Here is a 24,181-nt window from a genome sequence, read left to right on the forward strand (position 1 = left end):
TTGTAACTAAAATTGAAATTTTTTTGTTAATACAAATAACATTACAAAGAGTCTCCATTACAATATACACATACCAAAATACTAACAACTTCATTACTTAACCTACACTTTATATATAAGGACTGAAACAAAAAAAACCCAGCTAATAACTAGGTAAAGCTTCAATTTGCGATTTTGTTCTTCAAGTTTCATCCTAAACGCCATACAATCACAGTCCTGATCATAATCATTCACCCATCCTATGAACTTGCATAATGGTCCCTGAACCAATTAAAGTAGATGAAGAATTAGGGCAAAATTAAAGAAGACGAAGAACGAAATTGAAATCATTAACCTTACCTTTACTGTACAAGCATAATAGAGTTTCCCAGGGTTTCTTTTGCTATAAGATGTGCGAATCACTGCAGTGGCTCCACAATTGCATTTAATATCGATCATTGTTATGTATTTGGAAGAAATCGATCGAACGGGGGGAAGAGACGAACGAGGGGAAGAGACGAACGAGAGGATACAGAGGAAAAGAGGGTTGCAGTGTTCTTTATAAGATTTAAGGTGTAACGGCATTAAATATGGACACAAACCCTAAAAAGACGAAAATGCCCCTGCGTGCAAGGCACGTGGGTAGCTTAAACGGAAGAAGTTAACAGTTAACGTGCATAGGGACTAACCATGCAAGATAAATAACAACGAGGGACAGCACGAGTTAAATTTTGGAAATAGGGACTACACATGCTTTCTGGCATGTGCACGAGGGACCAACGGTGTAATTTACCCTTAAAGTTTTAACTTTTAATGACACTAACCCTAAAAAAAAAAATGATTATTTAGAAATACTCGGACTCTGTTTCGTTATCATTTTAACAAATATCTCCAAAAATATATCCTCAAGATTTACTTATCAAATGGAAAATATAAATAAATAGATAAAAACCCCTGCACTATAAATACGAGCTACATATACGGCCAACCCCTGAAGATCCTCCGGCACTTCTTCTAGGATCTTCTTCTCTCCGTCAAAAACCATGACTCGCATAACGGATTCCAACAATAAATCGTCGTCGACGACCATCAAGTTTCTCTATAGCTACGGCGGCAAGATTCAGCCACGTAAGATAGACGGCAAGCTTCGTTACGTCGGCGGCCATACCAGAGTTCTCGCCGTCGACCGTTTTGTCACGCACGCAGAGCTGATTGTTAAGTTCTGGGAGGCCTGTGGATTTTCCGTCAAGTTGAAGTGTAAGCTGCCGACCGAAGATCTCGACGTGTTGGTGTCTATTACTGGCGATGAGGATCTCGCAGCTGTATTAGAGGAGTACGATCGAGTTTCTCCAGATGTGAAGATCAGAGCTGTTCTTTTCCCCATCGATTCGTTGAAGACAATTTCTCCTGTTTCATCTGTTGCTTCGCTTGTCGATTTTCCTGTCGCAACACCGCTGCGGGATCCAGTTGTGGCCAATTATAACGCAATTACGCTACAACGTCCGTTCTCAGCCTTCAAGTTCCATGGTTTTCCGGTTGCTAATCCTCCGTTTGCCGGTAGATAACGTGATCAAAAAATCCCTAGTGTAAAACATGATTTAGTTACTAGACAAACAAGAAGGATTACTGGACTCAAGTAGATGCTATTATAAGATTGAAATCCATATATTATTTTGTGAGATTGATCGTTGTTTTATTCATTAATTTTGATACCATATATGCCCGGCGTTTAATTGAAGCTGCTAGGGTTTCAAACAGCCCGTTAACCTTGTTTTCTTTTCTTACTACACTATGAATTTCTATACTCTTCACGGACATCCATGAAGTTCTACCGGTGTTAATGGCGATATGCGGCTTCTTTAATTTCCAAGGTAATAAGTTCAGTCTTTTTTAATTAATCTGAGTAAATTTTCTATCCCTTTTCGATCTATATATCTTCATCGATTTTATTGCTCCAGGATGTAATCATGGCGTCATTCTCTTGGAACAAGTTGATTATAAGAGTCAGTCTCCCACAAGTTTGATGGAAATTAATTATCAACGTTGTATTTATTGGTATATATATTTTTTATAAAAGGTTTTGCACTAATATGGATTGAGAAAATTCAATGATAAGAATAAACACGATCATAATCCTTTTGAATTTATGGTCATGATTCCCAAAAGCACAAGGAAAGTAATAGACAGAAGGGAGCAACACAACGTGACGAAAGAGATAACCTTGGACTGTTATTTGATGATATAGATCTGTGGGGCAGTTGATTAAGAATAGTGATTTGATGAATAAGGTGGTGGATCGTCAAATTATCATACGTTATAAGCTATAACTATCTCATAAATGATAAAACTATGAGAAGTTAAATATCCTCCTACCAAATCTTTCTATTGTTCATCCTACTCACTAGATTATGACAAGTGTGATAGGATAATCAAGAAAAAAGAATTAATAGATTACATTTGGGATTCAACAAGTAGTAAGGAGGATAAAATATATTAGACAAATATAGTTCTTGTACCATTATGTTTTTGTCCATTAGTTAGAGGGGTGTTCATGTAAGTTATTTATTAGTTAGAAGGGTGTTCATGTAATTTATTTACCTATATATATCCTTGTAACTCTGGTGTATCTACAACAAAGAGTTTTTGATTAACTTTCACATGGTATCAAGCCTTGTAACTCCCAACCTTCTTTTTCCCTCCCTTCAAAACTGTCCCTCTCTTCTTCTTCCTCTCCCACCCATCAACTTTCCTCACCCTTTAGCTTCCTCATCATGTCTAACTCCGATGCTTCCTCTCTCTCTCTATGAACACCATCTTGCATCTCATCACCATTCGCCTTTCTTCATCCAATTACCTTCTATGGAAGAATCAAATGATCCCTCTTTTACAATACCAGCAACTTCTTGGTCATGTTGACGGCTCTGTTTCAAACCCACCGCCCTCCATTTTGGTTGATAACAAGCCGACCTTGAATCCGGCATTGGCAGAGTGGGTCTCCACCGATCAAAGGACTGTTATTCTTCTTCAAGCTTCTCTCACAGAAGAAGCTTTTTCTGAGATTGTGGGCCTCTCAACAACCCGTGACATTTGGGTAGCCCTTGAAGCCGCCTACAACAACTCCTCCTTAGAGCGTGCCCAAAATCTCCGTGATCAACTACATCATCTTACCAAGGGTTCCACCGTTTCAGAATTTGGCCGAAAATTCAAGTCCGTTTGTGATCAACTTGTCGCCATTGGTCAAGGTGTGGAGGAAACTGACAAAACCCATTGGTTTCTTTGCGGTCTTGGTGCCTCGTTTGAGAATTTTTCCATCGCCATCCGTGCTTCCGGGACTGTTTTTGGGTTTCGCGACTTGTTGGCTAGGGCCAAGGGTCATGAAATTTTTCTCAAATCTATTCACGGCGACACCACTCCCTCGGTTGCTTTTTCTGCCGGTGCCACTCCCTCCTCGGGTTCAAATGGTGGTCGGGGTCGGGGTGGTCGCTCGTTTCGTGGTGGTCGCGATCGTGGACGTCGGCCGCCTCATTGTCAACTTTGTTGCCAAAATGGCCACTACGCGAACCAGTTCCCTCAACTTCACTCTTTTGCGTCCTCTTCACCCATGCGTGATGTTGATCTCGCCAAAGCTTTTTTTAGCAAAGTGCGAAGTTACTCCTTCTGGCCCAGATTGGTTTGTTGATTCCGGTGCCTCCGATCACATGGTGTCTTCCACCAGATCGGTGTCGAATGTCGAGCCGTATGGTGGTGACTATTTGGTGCAATTTGGAAATGGTAATACACTCAGAATCTCTTATATTGGTTCTTCTAAAATTGCTAATGGTATTCACTTGCAGGATGTTTTGGTGGTTCCCCGCCTCACCAAAAATTTATTATCCATTAGTAAACTAACACGTGATAATCCTGTGGATGTTCTTTTCTTTGCTTCATCATTTTTTATTCAGGATCGAACAACGAAGCAGGTCCTAGCACAAGGAAAATGTGATCGTGGGCTTTATGTTCTAGCCACTTCTCCCAAAGCTTATGCGTTTTTTGCCGGATTCAAGCCGCATGCCTCTTTTGAACTTTGGCACTCCAGATTGGGACATGTGTCTTTGACACTATTTCTATGTTAAATAATCTTGGACTTTTATCTGTTTCTAGTGTGTTGCCAAAACCAAATATTTGCTCTCCTTGTGAACTTGCTAAGTCTCGTCGCTTGCCATTTTCTAATAATAATAAACGTGCTTTACATATATTAGAATTGGTTCATTGTGATTTATGGGGGCCGTCACCCGTTTCGTCGGTTAATTCATATCGCTACTATGTCTCTTTTGTGGACGATTATTCGCGCTTTACATGGTTGTATCCACTCAAGGCCAAATCAGAATTTTATGATGTTTTCGTCTCATTTCTCACTTTTGTGGAAAATCAATTTTCCACCAGGCTTAAAGTTTTTCAAAGTGACGGGGGTACGGAAATTTTAAACTATCATGTGAAGGGCTTATTAAACTCGCGTGGCATTTTTCATCAGATTTCGTGTCCATACACCCCGCAACAAAACGGACGAGCCGAACGCAAGCATCGCCATATAATTGAAACGGGCCTTGCCATGATGTTTCATGGTCACATACCCGCCTCTTATTGGGTTCATGCCTTTAGCACCGCGGTGTATATTATTAATCGTTTGCCTTCGAAAGTTCTTGGCTATCGTTCGCCTTTTGAGATGTTGTTTGGTCGGGTGTCATCTTATGATAATTTTCGCCAATTCGGGTGTCAGGTCTTGCCTTATTTGCGGGATTATTCGCCTCATAAATTGTCTCCACGGAGCATTCTCTGCGTTTTTCTTGGATATCACTCCCAATACAAAGGTTACTTATGTCTTGATCCTAGATCCTAAGAATCAATTTGATTTTGACAAAATTGCAAAAATGGTCCCTATGGCATGCAATTTTTTTGGTTTTTAGTCCAAAATCTGAGTTTTTTTTGGATCCAACATCCTTTTGGAGTGATTTGTATGTGGAATTGGTCCCTGGACTTAACTCCCGTTAAAAAGGATATGTTAACCCACTCATACGCCTCATAGGTGAGGGTAAATCCGCCATTTCATATGTAAGGGACCATTTTTGCATAAACCTTTTTTGGCTTATTTTGACCTTTACCCCTCATTTACTTTCCCCGACACCCGTCAACTCCCCAACTCACTCCTTCTTGCTTCTGCTCCATTGAACCTGCAAAAAACCCTCGTTCCTTATCTAAACAAGTTAATCGACGCAACACATACAAGGCCATACGTTTAATGGTGTTCGTAATGTGGTAGATCGGACCAGAACATGAAGTTGTTGATGTATCAACCGTATATGATAAGTTGCTCTATTTTCTTTAAGTTTCATATTTTGCGTTTTTCTTATTGATTTAGAACAAAAAATGCAAAATTTTGACTTTGTTAATATGTACAATTTTGATTTTTAGCGGGTGCACCCACATGGTTTAGTATTAAGCTTCATCATGGTGGGAAATTTACTAAGTTACCTGATATAAAGTACATCAGAGGTAAAGTGCGTTATGTTGATTACGTGGACATAGATGAGTTTTGCTATACATGAACTTGATGCCATAATGCTTGACCTAGGTTTCCCAGACCCATGAAATTCTGAATTCGCTGATGAATCCCCAGTGATATACTACCATTTTAGGATACCTAATGGTGACTTTCAATTTGGTCTTAGAGCTTTAGGGAAAGATCAAGATGTGATCAACCTTTCTAAATACATTGCACATAACAAGCTGATTGAGGTGTACATAGAGAATGGGAAGACAAATATACTGACTTACTTCATGTCTCCAAATGCAAAGGGTAAAGTTGTCATTGAGGAATTACCAGAAAACGATGATCAAGGGGCTGAAGTTGAGGGTCAAGTTCATGTAGAATCTATCGAAAAATATGAACCATGTTAATGATGAGCCTATTGGTGAGTACACGTCTATGATTCTTTTTGGGAGTAAGAATGATACTTTATCACCATAGTATACAAGGGGTAGACTTGGGAATTCCAAAAGAGGTGAAGGTTCTTGCAGCAAGCTTAATTTAGATTATATTGATGAGGGTGTTCACATATCAAAGGAAAAGAATTATAATCAGGATGGTTCAACTGATGTTCAGGAGGCAACAACTTCTGTTTATATTGATGAGATGGAGGGTGACGGAGGCTACAAATGGTGTTGAGGAGGCATAAACTGTTGTTAAAGAATGCTATAACACACCTTGTTAATAATGATGATCAAAAACTGAATGAGCTATTTGATAACCTTATGGACAATTTGATTGGTGGGATGGGGAATCCGAAGAGGGTAATCCAGAGTATGAAGAGGATGATGGATCTCAAGAAAGTGATCCACATTATGAAGAGGATGATGAATCTCAAGAAAGTGATCCAGAGTATGAAGAGGATGGGAAACAAATAGAAGATGAAGATCAAGTGGATGACATAATGGACGTGGACAACAATATTCAATTTTGAAAGTGATGTGGAAGGATCATGTATAAATGGTGTTCATGGGCATGAACTTGAAGATATGGAAGTGATCAACAATGAGGAATTCGAATCTTTAGATGAAGGATCTGACCAAGACAGAGTGAGAAGAGCTCTTATCAAGAATTTGGGAAAAGAAAAAAGGTGCAGCCTTGGGGCAGTACATAAACAATAATTTTCAGTTGGAGATAAATTTAAAAGTAAAAAAGAATTAAAGGAGGCAAATGATGTGCATGCACTAGAATCAAGGAGTCTTTTCTTAAAAAAAGAAAATGTAAGGCTTAGGGCACAATGTAGAGGAGTTGTACCTATCACCAATAAAGGCCAAGTAGGTAGTCAAGCTACCACTTTAAAAAGAAATAGTAAAGAAGTAAAGATAGAATAAGTAACATGTGGTTGATATATTCATGCATCTAGGTCAAATCCTGAATCTGACTGGTTTATAAGGACCTTAAACCAAACTCATACATGTTTGCAAACAAGGAAACTCAAGGCTTTATATTGCTTCTTTAATCAATAAAAAAATCATTGATCAAGTTGAGGAAAATCCAATTATACCTTTGAGAGCCATATAGGATCACTTTCAAAAAACTTACCAGGTGGGTATTTCGATGGACAAGGTGTTAATGGCAAAGGGTAAGGCAAGAAAGCATGTAACTAGGTACTACACAAGGCAATATGAACTGTTGAGGGACTATTTTTTCGAACTTCAAGCTACCAACCTAGATACTACAATGAAAATAGATGTATGTTCTAAGCCTAACCCTGATTCCCCAACCAGACAGTTTAGAAGAATTTATGTGTGTTTGGGTCCACTGAAAAAAGGTTTCAAGGCATGCCTTAGGGACTTATTAGGTTTTGATGGTGCCTTCATGAATGGACCATTCCTTGGGCAGGTCCTTTCAACAGTTGGTCTTGATTCCAATAATGGAATTTACCCATTAGCATATGGGATTGTTGAGTCTGAAAACACAGAAAGCTGGAAGTGGTTTTTAGAAAACCTTAAGGATAACTTGGACCCTGGAAGAAACTCAAATTTTACTTTCATAAGTGATAGGAAAAAGGTAAAGAAAATTTATACATCTGGTCATTTAAGATGTGGTTTTTAATTAATTCTAATTATTGACAATTGATTCATGTAGGGTTTACAAAGTGTAGTTGATAAGTTGTTTCTCAATGCTGAGCATAGATATTATATCAGACATATTCATGACAATATGAGAAAGAGGTGGATGCAAACATAGTATAAGGATCACTTATGGATGTGTGCATCAACAACCACCATTCTTGAGTTTGAACATTTTATGAAGGAGTTTAGTCAGTATGATAAGGAGGCATGTAAATGGTTGAAGCGAATTCCTCCTACATATTGAGCAAGGAGTCATTTTTCAGGTAATTCTATATATTCCAATTTGGTCTTTATGTTTCTCACTTGGTGAACTGTTTTACTTGTATGTTAATTGTCTTAACTATTTTTTAATGCTAATGTACAACAGGAAGAGCAGTTTTTGATGTGTTGATATCCAAGATGTGCGAAGTGTTTAATAGGAAAATAGACAAAGGAAGGGATAAAGTTGTAATTGGATGTTTAGAATACATAAGGGGGTATCTAATGAAGAGGATATGCAATGTCATGAAGGAAATGAAAAAGGATAAAGGTCCACTAACACCCACATCAACAAACATCCTAATTGCAAGAAAAATAGTTGCTTCACAATACATTGCTAGGTGGAATAGGGGACACAAGTTTCAAGTTACAAGAGCTTTGCAGGATTAGCATGTGGTGGATGTTAGGAACCAAACATGCACTTGCAGAAAATGGGAATTAATTGGAATTCCATGCATACATGCAATTGCAACTCTAAATGAAATGAGTAATGACCCAGAGGCTGAGCTTTCCATTTACAAATGGGTTCACAAGGTGTATTTTCTAGAGACATGGAAAAAAGATTATTCATTTAAAGTAAAGCCAATTAAGGGGAGATCAATGTGGCCCAAAAGTGAATGTCCCACAAAGCTAATCCCTCCTCCACATCGCACTCAGGTGGGAAGGCTTAAGCAAAAAAGAAGACAAAGTGAGGGTGAAAGGTTAAGTAAAAAGCAGACGGAAAGTCAAGGTGATGGAATGAATGTTACACAAGAAGGAGGTTCCCAAAGACCAACAAATGATGGAGTGCAGAAGCTATCACAGAAGCATATCAGTGTTACTTATAGAAAATGCAAGAACAAGGGACACAACTCTAGGACTTGTAAAGGGCAAGGTGGAAATCAGTCCAAGAACTAATATGTCATGCATGGGGTTTTCTGTGATTTTGGTTGGTTATGAAAACTTGGTTGTTATGTTTACATAAATTTGTTGAAAAATTTTGGTTGCTTGTTATGAAAACTTGGTTGTTATCTTAGGTATGATAATGTGTCCCTTGTGGTCATGTTTAGAATCTTTGGTTGTTATGTTTAGAAACTTTGGTTGTTATGTTATGAATCTTAATGAAATGTGCATTTTGGTTATGTACAATTGGGTCTCATGTATACATTTTGGTAATACATTTATACCATTTCTATTCATGTGTTAATTCTAATATATTCATACCATTTTGGTAATACATTCATATCATTTTGGTAATACATTCATACATTACACTAATATCATACCATACATATAACATTAACATCATAAGTCACTACAAACATGATCACATAAAATTACAACAAAAGGACCATTTTTTCCATACTATTACCCTTCACAGACCAAAACACCCTTCACAATAAACCCCTACACAAACCAAATACAGAAGAAGACAATCACAAAAAAACCAACTACCAAACAGGTACATTTTCAGCCAAATTGTCATCCTTCAATGCTTTGAAATTTGCCACCAACATGTCGTTTACACTTCTAACCAACTTATTGCATCATTCCTGTACTGAATTCAAATTTCTTACACTACTAGAAAAACAGCCTTTTACGATGCTCATTGCGCGTCGTAAAAGGCTCAGATGACGCGCAAATGCGCGTCAAGGAAGGCCCTGTCATAAAGAGAGACGACGCGCTTTTGCGCGTCGTCTATAGACGACACGCATTTACGACGCGCAGTTACGACACGCAATGCATATCAAGGAAGGCCCTGTCATAAAGGAAGAAGACACGCATTCGCGTATCGTAACCTTACGACGCGCATGTTTATGACACGCAATGCGTATCAAGAAAACCACTGTCAAGAAAGGCCATGTCATAAATGAAGATGACACACATTTTTGCGTATCATAATTTTAAATGTTTAAAAAAATATATTTTTTATAGATTTACTAATTTTCAAATTAAATTTGCATTTAATGCCTCATAATAGAAAATAAAATATCATATACATAAAATATAATCCATTTCATAAAATTTAATGTCATATAAAATATCATATACAAACAATAGAATCCATTGCATAATATTTTATTACAAATTTAACATTTTTTTGTTTCTGTACTTCGACAATTTGTGCTGCTGCTGATTCCGGAACCAATCCGTGACTGCATTCCAGAGCTGATTCAGTGGAAAGAGCATTCCAGACTCCATCACTTGAAATTACAAGCCACCCACAAGAAGAAGATAGCTGAAGATCATGAATAAATAAAAGTTGTTAACAAAAAAATGAATAAATTGAGTTTAATTACCAAACTAACCTTCACTTGTTTGACATGAGGAACTGGAATAATGAACTCCTCAACATCTTTATCTCCAATAGATCTTGAAAGGCATAACCCACCTTGTCAGGGGTTTCGAGTCTGAATTTTTAGAGCTAGTCTACTGATGATTGTTAAGAAGAGGAGCAAAATCTAATAATTTTTATGCTGTTTTGGTGCTAAAGGGATCTCTTTTGCAAAGTAGAGTGTCACCAGTGTGCAAAATGTATGAAAAATCTGCAAACATGCCAACATGTTTTGTATTATTTAATATTCCAATTTTCCTTTTGTTAGTTAGAAACATCAGAAGGCTTTTTGGTTGTCAATTTATCAATTTTAAGATATAGTTATATTTAGCTATTAAAAACTCACCACTGCAACTAAAAAAGATGCCTTCAGATTTCCACATGCCTCACACCAAGCTATACTTTTCAAGAAAAGAAACCACCTGCCATGGAGAATGATCAAATTAATTAGAAAAAATATGAAAAAAAATCAAATAAAACCACATAATATAATAAGAAGACTTCCGATAGATAATATACGTGTGCCAATTTCCACTAGAACCAGATAGAAACCCTAAGATGTTTCCAATCGCCATCCATGAACAAAATATAATATTTGCTGAGTTCCTCTGATCAGGGCCTATCATAAACAAGCAATGTAAATAAAATACCCAAAAATCATCATCATAAACAAGCAATGTAAATAAAATACCCAAAAATCATCATCATCATCATATCTTGAGAAAACATATTTCTTTCTTCTTTCCTTTCTTACAAAAAGTAAGGTACCCCTGTCCTTGGTCCTATCATCTGATTGTTTTTTTCAGTTTCTGTGAAAAACTTTACCTCTCTCTCCTGTCACACCCACCACAATCATTAATTCATTATTAAATAATATACTCCTAAAAGAAAGAAAAAAAGATAAATTAACTTATGGGAATACCATGTTTTCACTAAAGCTCAAAATTGAAGCCATGTTGCCACACCGATAGCAGTAATTTGGTGCAGACCAAACCTATAAGATGAAGAAAGAAAATGAAACATCAAATTTTTTGATTTTTGGGAGTGAAAAAAAGGGTAAAACAGGAAATTTACAGTTACAAGTCGTTTATATTGAAACATGTACTTTGAAGAATTGAATCTCTAAGGTTTTTGTTTGGTTCAAAAGTAAAGTTTAGGTGGATTTCTTCCCGAAGCCACCAATGTTGGCTGCAAAAACAACACTGAGTGTTACGTATACACTTGAAAGGAATTGAAAATATCTACAGTCATACACTTAGTTAGTTACCTGATTAAGGGTGGGATACTTATCTACTTTTTGGATCTTTGTTATCAGAGAACAATCTTTGTTATCAGGTAAGCCTGGTGACACATATGAAGAGTCATGATCATATTTTGCAATCCAGAATGTGTAGTAATCCTTTTCATTGAGGCTCTTGGATAGATTGAAACATAGTTTAGTGTTGTGTTTTCCTTCAGCCCATCGCACATAGACATTATGTCAAGCACCTTGTGGGCGTACATCAGTAACTGACGAACATAGACCAATTCGTGTTCATGGCTATACCATCCAAAGCAGCTTTATGAGTAGATAAATTAAGTGTGTGATATATCAACCATTAGTTCCGATATTACATAAGAAAATGATAACAAGTGCAATCACCATGGCCTTTGCATCATTCTTATACCCCTCCAGAGCTGTTGTAGCAATTGTCACCACCTAGTCAAAACAATAGCACACAACAGTGCCACATCAGCATTATCAAATTGCTATCATGAGTAAAAACAAGTACATTTCTCATATCAGTAAAAGAAAAAGAAAAAGGCAAAGTACCTCTCGTTCAAATAGAGGATATCTCCCAAGTCCTGGTGTAGCATTAGCTGAAGCTGAAACTATGTCCGCAAGTACACGATGAACCTGTACTCATTACAAACGATTACATAAATGAAATTAAAAGAATAATAATATTAATAAGAGAAAAGGGGAATTAATTAAAAATGAAAAAACAAAATAATGTGTAGTTTTTTTACCTCGTCAACACAGAGACGTGAGGGCTCTTAATCTGATACATAGCAGAAATCACAGGGACCATTTTGTAATTTATTCTTAATCGATTTTACTGATCACAGCAATGGATCTTGTTGCTATATTAAAAAAAAATTATATTTTAATAATTCATGAAGCCTTGACTGGATTGCAATTTGGGGAAACAAAGATTAGTTGTCTCAGATTACTTACCTTTCCTTGAACACTACTTGGAACAACTTATCACCAAGACAAGCTAAATCAACTAGAAACTTTCCCTATTTACATTTTACAACAATACCTATCAATAATTGAAACAATTATACTACATTTCTTAAAAAAAAGCATAAAATTAGAATAAAATAATGAAATAGATGAAGAGAAGTTAAAAAATCACGCATATTATAGAACATATCCATATCTAATGCCTGAAGCATTCTAGTTTAATCAACTAGGATAAATGTCTAGCAATGTGATTACATTGCAATAATTTCATGAAGATTATTTATATAGCTTTGTTGTTTTGTATAAGGAAATACAATTACCTTCCCAACTAGTATCTCATTAGCATGCTGAACCCCATATACATCAACAGTATCAAAGAATGTAACTCCTCTATTAAAAGCTTCCTTTAGCACTTTGCTGCCTTCTTCCTTAGGGAGAGGATTGTTATAGATACCTGTAAGCCCCATGCAGCCATACCCTAGTATTGAGACTTGTAGAAAAGGAAAATGAGGTTGAATGTATAACGGATCCATATCTAATTTGCAATTTATAAAAATCTTTTCTATCCCTAATCATACAACTTTTTGTCCCAGAATTCAACTACCGAATGCATCAAACCCCCAAATTGGAAGTAGAATATAAACCTAGATAGAATTAAAGAGATGATTTAGGGAGAAAGGTTTTAACAGAAAAGGTAATCGTATCACATACTAGTTTTCTATTATGTTGCCCCATGCAGCCACATGGATAGTGTTTTTTGCATGTATCAGACACATAGAAATTCAGAAGCCACATGGATAATGTTTCTTTCCCTTTAGAATTCATGCACATTCTAGTTTTCTATTATGTTGCTCCTTCGTTCCAAACAGAATTACAATTTTTCTATAGGAAAAAGAATCTTTTGAACTACAGATTTGTCAATCTGTCTTGATAATTTTATGGTAACAGTTAAGTAACCCTAAATTTCCAATTTGTTTGTGTTTTGAACCAATTTGTCAAAATTAAGTACTATTCAGAGAATACAAGTCAACATGAGGGGGAGAATCACCAAATCAAGGGCAAAATCGACATAAACAAGCAAAAATTCGAACAATAGAAAAGAGAATTTAACAATATATATGAAAATTTAGTGAATAATGCCAATTTGAGAGAGACGTGGTTTGAAGTTTCATAAAATCTCATGTTTGAAAGCCCTATGTCGGCTCTTTGGACTGTGGTCTCGATTACTGTAGGTAGAATCACATATTTGTGGGTGCGATCGAGCCCACTAAGTTTTAGATGATATTATCATACCTTCAACACAAGGAAGACGATGTTATTGAGAGGGAGTCTTGTTGTGCGAGACAGATCACAAAGAAGATCTGATGGTCATTAAACCAGACCTAGGGCTTGTAAATTTGAGCATATGTGGCGGTCTCTGTCGAGGTAAGGTTATCCCAAGCTCTCCGGCTAAAAGAGATGAGTCGAGATCGTTGGTAGATGAGGTGAGCCAAGGTAGCGAGCGTTGTAGAGAGCCTTCCCATCTTGAAAAGAACCCTAGAATGATCCCTTCGATTTCAGGGGCAATCTTGTGAGGATTTCAAGAAGGAGAGACTCAGTGAGGTTTTGAATATCGTATGAGAACGTATGAGCAAGGAGAAGATGAAGGCCCTAGGGATTTTTCTTGAGGCGGGGGGATTAATTTTTGGAATCCAATAGGCGGGAGTAATTTTAGTCGATTTCATTTCCCGCCTAAAACGCGTGTTTCACTTAAAAATTATAAAGCGACACATTTACACGACGCACATTTTATGAAAGGCGCCCTCCGCATTTCTTTTTTTTTTTTCTTTTCTGACACTAATTTTAGGGCGCGCACAAATACATGTCCTTTATCCTTCAAATTTTGCAAAACTGACATTATCTTTTAGGGCACGTACAAATGCGCATCCTCTATCAGTGAGTGTCATTGTTTGCGCGTCATTAAAGGCTGTTTTTCTAGTAGTGTTAGCAGACCAGATATTATGGATTTAGACCTAATACACATTGGGGGATCAAGCCACCCGATAAACCCACAAACAGAATCATTCATAAGGGATGCAAAAAATATCCTTCCTGGATTCGGAGGGGTCCAAGACGTTTTCACCACAACAACTTTTCCACAAAAACATATAACCATTGTTATTATAACAGAGCTCAAGAAGAAGAAGGGTAGAAAAAAGAGACGTTGCGTAACGCACGTGTTTCTGGGACACACATTAGTATAGTGATGTAATAGTCAAGGTCAACCATTGTAATCTATTTTGAAGTAATAAAGATGAATTACTTGAATATTATGTGAATTATGTGATTTTATGTGTTTACATATTGGTTTATAAAGATATAATAAAAATAAGGATTGAAAATAAAGTGTTAGATAAACCCAATATCTATACATAAAGTTTTAGTGGTCGAAACAAGGATTGCAGATATATAAAGAATGCCGAAATCCGAGTTATAACGAAGAAGTTATGGCCTGTCGAATTTTCACGACAAAACCGGCACGACACTGCGTGACGTAAATAGTGAATTTGCGATAGAGGACTTTTTGGCCTTAGCAATCTAAACGAAAGTTGTATTATACGTTAAATTGAGAGCGTGCATAAAAAGAATACCCAAATCTGACTTCGTATGATGAAGTTATGATTTTTTAAAGATTTGGCATAGCAGTGCACAACCCGAAATTCGAATTTCAGATCGATTGATTTTTGGCCAATGCAACCTAAATGAGAATTGAAGATCTCATTAATAAGAGCTGAACGATAAAAAGGAAGACGAAGCGGAGTCCGTATGTAGAAGTTATGAGTTTTACACAGTCGTTAATAGTGTACTATTCTCCTACTGTTAAATTCAAAATCAATCAAGAATTAGCCGACGGAGTCTAAACGAAAGTTGTAGATTATCTCTCTACCTATGTGTGGATATAAAGAACGTCTAAAACAGAGCTCGTATGCAAAAGTTATGGGGTTTAGAAGTCAGCATGATGCTGCTACGAAGGGGCTGATCTGGTTGAATCTAGGCCGTTGCTTTCTCTCCAAGTCTTGCCACGAGATGGTGACATGTGGCACCAAGTTGAGCCATATTTCACCCTATAAATATAACCCCTTCCACCCTCATTTCTTCACACCTCCATCTTTCTCTTTCTCTCTATAACTTCTCTCTAAACCTCCCACACCCCCCCTAAAGCCATAGGAAACTCCCCTAGCGCTAGAAGAAAGCTCCAAAGCACCCGACGGCTCCGAGAAAAAGATCTTTTCGGCTCAGAAGCTCTGCTCCAATAGAGCCCGGTTTTTAGCAAAATCCGCTGTAAGTGAGATACGCCTACCGTACTTTAAATATAGCTTATATTTAAATATAATATCATTATTATGAAGCTATAAATAAGATTTATCAGTGATTCAAAGTCGTTATACTAATTGATCTACTTACGAGAATGATGTCTAGGCTGTGATTTAGTGATGTGTTTAAAGTGAGATTTCCAAACAATATACTTCGTATACCAAACGGACCCTACCTCCGATATGATCTTACCCGGTTGTTCCTTACTTGATAGATCATGACGTAGACTCTGAGTTAATGACGAATCTAGACTAATAGTTAGTCGCAATAAATATTAGACTAAAATCTAGTTGTAATAATACCAGGTTTCGTCGAACGAAATCATATTGTTAAGAAGCGAAGCACTGCTCGAATTTCGAGTCGTCACTTTAACAAGTGAGTGCATAGTCACTTTTATCTTACACATAGATATGAAATATTTTATATTAATTACGTGCTATGTGTGCATATTATATGTTTACTTGATATCTATGCTAGATGAACATTTTTATACAAGCTTTAAATGATTTAAACTGTATATGTATTTTATATCTACAAAAATGTTGGGGTAAAATGTGGGTAGATGAAATAGACGATGTGCGATAAAATGATGAGAGGCCTCAATGTTGATGATGATCCACTCATCCACGGAGTATAGATGACGACCACAAAATATTGTAGACAGTCCAGTGGAACGCTAGCAGGCTCGCAACCTGTAGGTGTTTGTAAACGATGTGTTCACTGGTGTACTCCACCCCCCATGGTTGCCTCACGGATAATTATTGCTGAGGAACCCCCTTTGCAGTAGTGTCCATCCCGATGAAATTAATAAACTTATTTATTATGTGCTAAAAATGCTATGTGCTCACCAGGCTCCCAAGCTCGACCACTTAGTTTCTTGTATTAGAGGTAGTGACACAAGAGCATAGTTGGATGACTTGATGAGGGATTATGGATTATATGCCAGTAGATATAAATAAATGTTGTAAGACCTATGTTGTTCTGTTTATGCTTTTGATCTGTATCAAACATAACATCCCGAGGTTTTAATATAATGAAATACATTTCTTCCGAATTAATGTTTTGATCTTTATCATATTTATCTTTTGAGAATAAATTCCACAATACCTTTCTTTAAAAGGTTACTATGAATTTCAAAACAAAGCATAAACAAATTGGACTTTTCTGGCCGTGAAAATGGGGATGTCATAGTTGGTATCAGAGCATTAGTTTAAGCAAATTAGGAACTTGTAGGATTTCTATACTTAAACTTAGAATGCTACTATATTTTAGAGCATTAGTTTAAGCAAATTCGGAGACTGCATCATTCCACTCGAAAAGTTCGTGTGCCACCCCAAAACCGAAGAACGCCATTTGAGCTCCTAAACAGTCCCGAATGGCCGAAAAACACAAAAACTCAAGCCGTAGCAATGAGTCTAGTTTATTTTCCCATTTTACATTAACCGTACGAATTTCGTCTAATTCAGAGACTGCATCATTCCACTCGAAAAGTACAACCACCTCAAAAAAACCAAAAACCAAGTCCCCAATGTCCGAAATAACATTGCCAATGATCAAAAGTGATTTATAATTTTAGTATGTACATACAATGTTCAAATTTTGTCTAATTCGGAGACTGCATCATTCCACTCGAAAAGTTCGCGCGCCACCCCAAAACCGAAAAATGTCATTTTGAGCCCCTAAATAGTTCTGAATGACCGAAATAACATCATTGATGATCACAAAGTGATTTATAGTTTTAGCACGTACATACAATATTCAAATTTCGTCCAATTCGGAGACTGCATCATTTTACTCAAAAAGTTCGTGCACCACTGCAAAAATGAAATACATCATTTTGAGCCCGTAAATAGTCACAAATGGCAAAAATAACATCACCGATGATCACAAAGTGACTTATAGTTTAAGCATGTAAATACAATGTTCAAATTTCGTCGAATTCGGAGACTGCATCATTCCACTTGAAAAGTTCGCGCGACACCTGAAAACGGAATAACATCATTTTGAGCCCCTAAACAGTCCCGAATGGCCAAAATTACATCGTCGATGATCACAAAGTGATTTACAATTTTACCATGTACTTACAATGTTCAAATTTCGTCCAATTCGGAGACTGCGGTCGTTCCACTCAAAAAGTTCGCGCGCCACCCTAAAACCGAAAAACGTCATTTTGAGCACCTAAACAGTCCCGAATGGCCGAAATAACATCACCGATGATCACAATATGATTTATAGTTTTATCATGTACATACAATGTTCAAATTTTGTCCAATTCGGAGACTGCATCATTCCACTCGAAAAGTTCGTGTGCCACCCCAAAACCGAAAAACGTCATTTTGAGCCCCTAAACAGTCCCAAATGGTCGAAATAACATCGCCGGTGATCACAAAGTGATTTGTAGTTTTAGCACGTACATACAATGTTCATATTTTGTCAAATTCAGAGACTACATCATTCCAATCGAAAAGTTCGCGCGCCACTCAAAACCGAAAAACGTCATTTTGAGCCCCTAAACAGTCCCGAATTGCTGAAATTATAGTTTTATAATGTACATAGTGATGGGTTTTGGACATAAGAATTTTACCTATGTGCACATGCAACCCTATAGCTTGGATCTAGGTTTCACTAATTGAACATGCAACATATCCAAGACTTTCATGGCTAGATCTAATGTAAACTAACAATCAAAATCATATGAAAACAAATATAGAATAATACCTTGAGTCACTTGCTTGAAACCTTCTTCTTCTTGGAGCTTAGAGTCACAAATATCACTCCTCTAATGGCTTACAAACACCAACTAGCAATAAGATGATTTGAGAGAGATGAGGAAGAAGAAAATCGGCTCTAGGGTTACTCCAATCACCAGAGTGGCCGATTTCCTCAACCCTATGGGTCTATTTATACTGTCAGCTCCTAGGGTTAAACCCTTAAACCCTAATTGGATAACTTAGAATCAAAGCAATCCAAATCCTTTCCTAGATAAGGCCTTGGACGATTTCTAGCTGATCCACATCTCTAAAATTGTCCAACCCATATCAATAAGGGTTATCAATTCGAAATACAACTTTCACACATTTGACAGTTTAAACCCCTTTATTCAATTAATCTCTTTAAGTCACCAAATTAATGCCTAATTAATTTATGACTTATATTAATCAAATAATATTATTATTCTTTTAACATATTATTCCTATAATACATCAATAATAATATCTCTTCTCTCTAAATCACCCTATCAAGTTGCTATGGTGAAGGCAACCCAAAAGGACCATGCACAACCGGGTCAAGTACTTACCAAATATAGTTACAGCCTTAGACACTAATCCAACAGTCTCCCACTTGGATAAGTCTAGTAACTAAAAACGTAAACACAATCCGATTTGCAATCGTAGCTCTCAAAGACGCTATCAACTCTGATTTTATCAGTAACTTGTCCTTTAGATAAGTGATCGTACAATCCTCTGTTTTGATACCGTGCAGACGATTATACTTATCGTCCAGCAACTATTTTCTCGATCTCAGATTTATTCGACATAGAACTTAATTGAACACATCAATTCAGTCCTGACCGGGCCCGGCACATAAGTCAAATCAAAGCATCGAGCATCCGTGATATCGCTTTTACCCTCTTAGGATAAAAGTAACAGATAAAATTCGACTTATATGCGTTTACTTATCGACTAACCAACTATACACAACAATGCGTTTTATGACATCAATTTACTGATGCGGGTTCGCATTATAATTGTACAACCAATTAGTAAATACTAAACCATATATCTAGGTTTTAAGACCATATGATATTATCGTCTTGCGATCACCTCAAAGTGATTCCAGCAAACATGGGTTTATTCCAATGCTCAAACCTTGTTCATAAGCACTCATGAACGTTGTAGAAAACCTTTGATATGTCAAATACCATTTAGACAATCTACACACCAATTCACAACAATCTTCATTCATACCTACTTCCAACATATGAATGATTGTGGACAGTTTGAATAATTCGATTATTCTTAATAAACTCAATTATTCTGGAAGTCAAAACATGCAGAGTGAAATAATAGCTAAACAATCAACATAAGATAGTAACTTTACGTATAAACAATACTCCTTTATTTAATCATCAAATGTCAATTACATTTACATATTACACATTTCTAAAACTATCTAATCTAAACTAATATCATCCTTCAGCCCAATACTCCTAGCATGTTCCAAGTGCTTAACCCTGCTCAGTCCCTTCGTAAGCGGATCTGCTGGGTTATCTTCTGATGATATCCTCTTAACTACGAGGTGTCCTTCTTCTACTTTATGTCTAATAAAGTGATATTTTCTGTCGATATGCCGAGATCTACCATGATCCCTCGGTTCCTTGGTCAAGGCAACCGCTCCTTCATTATCACAGAAAATTTCCATGGGCTCCTTTATGACAGGCAAAACTCCAAGATCGCCAATGAATTTCTTCAACCATATTGCCTCCTTTGACGCTTCGCTCGTTGCAATATACTCTGATTCGCACATTGAATCAGCTACTGTTTCCTGTTTGGAACTTTTCCAAGTTACTGCTCCTCCATTAAGGGTAAAAACCATCCCGACTGCGAACGGTAGTTGTCCTTGTTGGTCTGGAAACTAGCATCACTATACCCTCGCACCTTCAAGTCATCACTCCCTCTGAGAACTAGAAACCATTCCTTGGTCCTCCGAAGGTACTTAAGGATATTCTTGACTGCAATCCAATGCGCTCTACCAGGATTCCCTTGATATCTACTGACCATGCTCAAAGCAAAGGCCACATCAGGTCGAGTACAAGTCATAGCATACATGATCGAGCCAACTGCGGAAGCATAAGGTACTCGGCTCATGTCAGCTATTTCAGATTTGGTACTCGGACTTTGAGTCTTACTCAATTTGGTATTACTTTGTATCGGTAGTTTTCCCTTCTTTGAGTTTTCCATACTAAAACGTTTTAGTACCTTATCTAAGTAAGTATTCTGACTAAGTCCTATTAGTCTCTTACTTCTTTCTCTCACTATCCTTATTACCAAAATATAGGAAGCCTCTCCGAGGTCCTTCATAGCGAAGCACTTCCCAAGCCAGGACATTACCTCCTGCAGAGTCGGGACGTCGTTTCCTATGAGCAGTATGTCATCGACATACAAAACGAGAAAACTAACTATGCTCCCACTGGATTTGACATATACACATGATTCATCTTCGCTTCGTACAAATCCAAACTCTTTGACTTTTTCATCAATGCAAAGATTCCATCTGTGAGATGCTTGCTTAAGTCCATAAATGGACTTCTCAAGCTTGCACACTCTATTGAGATGCTTCAGATCGACAAAACCCTCTGGCTGAGCCATGAAAACATCCTCAGCCAACTTCCCATTATGGAAAGCAGTTTTGACATCCATTTGCCATATCTCATAATCATGAAATGAGGCAATGGCTAGCATCACCCTAATAGATTTTATCTTCGCAATTGGTGAGAAGGTCTCATCATAGTCAACTCCGGGAGTTTGAGTAAAGCCCTTTGCAACCAATCGTTCCTTGTACGTGTGCACATTCTGTAACAACCCGAAATTTGTTCATCGCCAAAACCCGTTCTACCCGGAAAGTCGCCATTATCGGATTCGTTCCGATTTCTCTTTGAAATTTATTTGTATAAATTATGCGTTTATTTTATCCTAATGAGTGTCTAAAGCACTCAGGAACTTATGTTATTTGCCCAAAATGATTATTTCACGAGTTTTTAAAATGTTCCCGTCGGGTGACGGAAACTCAATCGGGTGCGACCAAAAGCCGCGGTTAGCGTCAGTATCGGGTAGAATTCCACCGCGTGCAAATTTTGGGAACTATATAAACGAGTTTCAGCTTTCATTGAAGCTTTTTCCTTCTCTCAGTACTCTCTCTCTAACCTCTCTCCAAAATCCAAAGATTTAGTGTCCAAAACTCAATTTTAAGGCTTCAAATCCTTAAGGTACCTTCCTAGCCTTAATCTATAGCATGTTTAGCTTCCAAATTAGACACTTAAACATGAAATTGGACAAAATACATGAGTTTACGACCTAAGAAGGTGCTTAGGCCGTGAACACCCAAAATGGTGGGTTTTGAGCCTTTAAACCCTTCCTTGACTAGTTTGGACCTTGGATATGGCTATGAGACTTTAAAATATGAATTCTAAACATGTAAAACTTACATTTTGTGATGTTTAGAGGAGTTTACGGCCAAGGAATATTCTTGGGCCGTAAACTCATATAATGAGGGTTTTTATGCCCTTAAACCCTTCCAAATCACCCCTATAGCTTAGATATGAATTATGGGACTTTGATTCTTGCATTTGGACACTTGAAACATTAATTTTGAGGGACTTATGTGAGTTTACGGCCAAGGAGAGTTCTTGGGCCGTAAACTCCACTAAACTTGGCATAAATCTCATTCTAAGGTGTTAGAAAGCCATCCAACACCACCAAAAGCCTTGGAATAAATCAAGGGACCAACCAAAAATACTTTGAGGGCCAAAAACACAACATTTATGGGGTTTCTAAGAGTTTACGGCCAAGACATGTTCTTGGGCCGTAAACTCCAAAATTTTTGGTGTTAGAATGCAAACTACACACCCCTAAGGCCCTTAGATGAATTTTAGAAGTCCTTTCATGCATGTTCTAGACCTTGAAACACCTTGTAGCATCACACACTAGAGTTTACGGCCATGAAGGGGGTTTCATTGGCCGTAAACTCCACAAACTCATGTTAGGCCTTGGATTAATTTTACCAATCACATGTGATTTGTTTTGGAACCATTTAACACCACTTTCTTGGACAAACAAGGGTTTACGGCCATAGAGCTATGCTAGGCCGTAAACTCCCTTAAAGGGGGTCAAATTGATGTTTTGAATCATTCCAAGTCCTTAAACCAAGTCTAGAAATCATCCCCTAAGTGTTGGAAGTCCAAAAGGCACCATAAAACACCCATCATGAGTTTACGGCCGTAAACTCATGGGGAAGGGTGTTTTGGCCGTAAAATCCCTTAAGGGGAGTGTTCCTTTGATGTCCCAACTCATTTCCCAAGTCCCTTGTGCCATTCATGTCCCTAAACGCCACCCGGGTCCCACCAAACACTTGTATCGGAGTGTTATCGCGACCTGAAGCAATTGTCCCTATCCGACAATCAATCTAAGTCCTAATTAGATACAAATGTGTATCTTTACTTCATAATTAGGAACCTTGTGCGTTTACAAGTCCCGGATCAACTCTTAGCATCCAAACCGTCTCGTACCTCGTTCGGTGAGTTCATACCCCTACGGCTTTTTCACTGTTTTCAATGTTTTCAGGGGGGGAATACAAGCAAACCATAACTGTTTTCCAATCATAACATTGATGTGTTTCAAACAATCTTTGATAAACCTATAAACTCTTTTACTCCTTATGTATTATGCTGAGCATAAGGAATGACTACTCGATTTCAACTAAATGGATTTTAGTTAAGAAACAATCAAACTAATCAAATTATTATGGGAATAATTTGGGGGTCTTTACTATTCTTTCTATAGTATACTGATATCTATACTAAATTATTAGATAAACTATGTCTGTTCAGTTTATCTCCGTATCATTTGAATATGTTATCCAATGATTTCATGTATGTATCTATACTTTACTGTACTATGTTTCATAATTTTCTGTATGTCAATATCTTACAAGAACCCTGTGAATAGTTTAGTACTAGCTTGTGAGATAGTCACTACCCTTATGGATGATCAGTAAATCCTCTCCGGAAGTGTAACCAGAGTCTCCTGGAGGGAGAGCGCGGAATTTGTGAATAGATCTATTCGGGACTGACAATCCCACACCTTAACTGCTAGCTACAGTTAGGCGGGCACGCCTAGGGTGACAAATTTCAGGATATCGTTCGACGTCTGACAAACGTCAAGGAGGTCACGTTGTCGTATCAGTATGGTTACCCGACTCACAATATGTATTAATACCAACTTATTCACAGTTTGGGTTCAGGATCTTCATTTCGTTCGGGATAGTGATCCCATGGTTTTGTATCTGTATTCTATGTCTCTTTCGGGATTGTGATCCCATGGTATTGTTTGTATATCTCTTTCGGGATAGTGATCCCATGGTAGTATCAAACTATTCTATATCTATGTCCTATACGGGATAATGATCCCATGGTTTATTCTTATATCTCTTTCGGGATAGTGATCCCATGGTATTAACTAAACCATTTGGTATCTAGTTCGGGATAGTGATCCCATGGTTTTATGTCTATTATCTGTACGGGATGTCTTTCCCCATGATCTTTAACTATATCTTATACAGGATAGTGATCCCAAGGTTTCATATCGATAACTTATACGGGATAGTGATCCCATGGTTTTCTAAATCTATAT

The 24,181-nt window shown here is 37.4% G+C and overlaps 1 long non-coding RNA gene across 1 annotated transcript; it reads right to left on the bottom strand.

Annotated features, from left to right (window-relative positions):
* LOC145038725 (uncharacterized) lies at nucleotides 1–462 on the bottom strand. Its single transcript, XR_013679521.1, has 2 exons — nucleotides 340–462; nucleotides 1–261 (listed from the first exon to the last, which is right to left on the bottom strand). It is a non-coding gene; the product is annotated as an uncharacterized LOC145038725 (long non-coding RNA).
* Nucleotides 463–24,181: the final 23,719 nt, after the last annotated feature.

This window comes from Lactuca saligna, chromosome 4, assembly GCF_052625555.1.
Source record: "Lactuca saligna cultivar CGN05327 chromosome 4, ASM5262555v1, whole genome shotgun sequence".
NCBI lineage: Eukaryota > Viridiplantae > Streptophyta > Magnoliopsida > Asterales > Asteraceae > Lactuca > Lactuca saligna.